General features: G+C 31.0%; 1 pseudogene; it reads left to right on the forward strand.

Annotated features, from left to right (window-relative positions):
• The first annotated feature begins 296 nt into the window (after positions 1–296).
• On the forward strand, positions 297–2,640 carry LOC145113797 (uncharacterized; annotated as a pseudogene).
• The last annotated feature ends 562 nt before the right edge of the window (positions 2,641–3,202 follow it).

A 3,202-nucleotide genomic window follows, 5' to 3' on the forward strand; every position in this document is an offset into this window, starting at 1 on the left:
ATGTTAGGTGATATTTATGTTGTTTAAATGTTGATACTATGTAATTCTCAGATAATGGATGAAAACCACATTAATGTTGTTGAGTGTGAAACATCTTTAAAAAAGAAAAAACCAAAATTCTTATGGGATAACCTTACCTTCATGGTGTCTGTCGATGCATTCTTAACTGAAATGAGAAAAGGCCATAGACCCGGTACTCACTTTGATAAGGTTGGGTGGGAGAATTTACAAAAATGCATGAAGGACAAAACAGGCTACGACCTTGAAAAAAACAACTAACAAACAAATGGGAGAACATGAAAAAAGAGTGGAAGCTTTATGACCGCTTAATGAGGCTTGAAACCAGACTCGGTGAAACGAGAAGCCTAATAGAGGCATCTCCTGAGTGGGAGGAGAAAATAAAGGTATGATTTACTATTCTTTTAAATTATTTTAAGTTATGATTGCATAGGAAAATTGATGAATTAAACATCATATTTTTGTCTTGCAGGAGAATAAAGAATATGCCAAATTTAGGAACACAAATTTGAGCATATTTGATGAGAAATATGCTCTTCTGTTTCGAGATTCTGTTGCCGTTGGAGATCAGACTATGACTCATTTACAATTTCAAAACAATACCAATCTGAACGAACAAAATATGGAGGGAAATGGAGATAGTGATGAAATCAATTTAGAGGATGATGAGCCTCGTTTTCCTAGTTTCCATGAAAGTAGTTCAAGTAAAAGGAAGAAGTCTAAGCTTGTTTCCAACAACCGATCAACCAATAGTAAAAGTTCAATTTATGAGGAAAAAGTAAATGCTTTATTGGAAGTCATATCAACAAAAAACACACAAACTTTTCTACAAAGTAATCCTTCCCCAACAATAGCAGATTGCATGGCCATTGTCATCAAGTTTCCCGATTTTCGTGAAGGATCCAAAAATTTTTCACAAGCATTGATTGTCTTCAACAAAAAAGCTTAATTGTGAAGCTTTTATGTTTCCAATGACTAATGAAGCCAAGATGGAGTTCCTTAAGTTACTTATGAAGTAATGATTTGTCAATTGACATCATATCTTATCGTTTTATGTGTTATGCTTTGACATTATGTGTTATGCTTTGACATTATGTGTTGTCCTTTGAAGTTATGTGTTTGACATTTTATAATATGTACTATTGTTTGTCGTTATGTAATCAACATTTTATATTATGAATTATGTATTTGACATCTTTTTCTTTGTATTATGTAGGATAGATAGTGATGACTCTAATTCATCTAATGATAATGAAGAATGTTGGGTGGAAGAGAATAGATAATTTGAAATGTTATGTGGATTAGCTTTGAAAGGGATAATACTAGCTCGTAATGTACGTAGGTCATGTCACATTTCAGACCGCACAACACACGACACATGTTTATTAATGAAGTATTAAATGGTCATCCTAGACGGTGTTATGATATGTTTAGACTGCACATACCAGTTTTTAGACAATTATGCATAGATCTTGCTACAAATTAAGGACTGCAACAAACACGAAATATATCTATTGAGGATTCTGTAGGAATATTCTTGATGAATTTGGCTCATTGGTGTAGCAATAGATTTGTGCAAGAATTTTTTAATCATTTGGAAGAAATGATTCATAGGCATTTCCATACAGTTTTGGAAGTCGTGCTAAAGTTGAGTGTCGACATCATCAAGCCAGACGCAAACTATAATGATGATTTTCCTGAATATATATTAAATAAACCTTGGTATAATCCAATGTTCAAGGTATTATCCAATGTTCAGTTACTTGGTAGTCAAACTTTAACAAATTATTTATTTATGATATTTTTGTATTTGAAGGATTGCATTGGTGTTATAGATGAGACACACATTAGGGCATCAGTTCCACAAAAAGAGGAAGTGAAGTATATTGGTCGAAAGGGATATGCAACACAAAATATAATGGTTGTTTGTTATTTTAACATGTGTTTTATATTTGTATGGGCTGATTGGGAGGGTACTACACATGACACACGAATTTTCAATGAAACCTTACAAAGACCAGATCTTAGTTTTCCATATCCAACGGGTGGTTAGTATAATTTTTTAGTAACACAAGTTTTATGTTTTCAATACTTGTTTGAAATGAATAACAAATGTTTGTTTTATTTATAGATAAATATTACGTTGTTGATGACGGATATCCAAATACCAGAGGGTACCTTGCTCCATACAAAGGCGCAAATATTCGTTATCATTTACCGGATTTTCGACATGGACACATGGCTGCTATTCATGAACCTCGTGGACCGAAAGAGAAATTTAACTATCTCCACTCATCATTGCGAAATATCATTGAACGAACTTTTGGAGTATGGAAAACTAGGTGGAAGCTATTAAGAGACATGTATGTTAATTACAAGTACAAGAATCAAGTGAGAATTGTGATAACATCGATGACAATCCATAACTATATTAGAAAGGTTGGTAGGTTTGATGAAGCGTTTAACAGGGCACAATAACAATCATACAATCTCATACGATGTGGTACTAGTAGTGAAGTGTACGAAGAAGGTCCAAGTACACGTCACACAAGTGATGATGATTCGTATATGGCAACGATACGAGATATTATTGCACAAGATATAATCACATTGCGGGGATGAATGTAATATGGCGTTATCTATGATTTTTTTATGAATTGTTTACAATTTGTATTTTGCTTTTGTATGAATGTAATTTTAATATTATCATGGTCTAATAAAAAAATTAGAAATATTTTAAAAGAATTTTATATTTTATATTTTATAATAAAATGTTTACAAAATTATAATATGTGTGTAAAAAGACTATTAAGTATAAATTAGTATATGTAAAATAGTAAATTATTGTAAATATGTAAGCATGTCTTTTTTGGTCATTTTACATGTAAAAGTTAAAACGAAAAAAATAAAAAAAAACTTTTGACTTTTGTCTCTCAAAAATAAATCCAAACATATTTTAATAAATTCATTTTTCAAAAGTACTTTTATAAAGAATCTCAAACACCCTCTATATATTCATGGTTCATATCACCCATCTTTTTATCATTTGTTGTTAATTAATCCCTCATTTTAATATTATTTTTTCTTTGGTCACTCTAAACATAACTAATTCTTTTTTTAAAGATGTTATAAACACATTAATTAGAGAAGACTAGAGTAAATTACACAAGTCATCCTTTGTACA

Source organism: Lactuca virosa, chromosome 5 (genome assembly GCF_052849685.1).
Source record: "Lactuca virosa cultivar CGN04683 chromosome 5, Lactuca_virosa_CGN04683_v6, whole genome shotgun sequence".
In the NCBI taxonomy this organism is placed as follows: domain Eukaryota; kingdom Viridiplantae; phylum Streptophyta; class Magnoliopsida; order Asterales; family Asteraceae; genus Lactuca; species Lactuca virosa.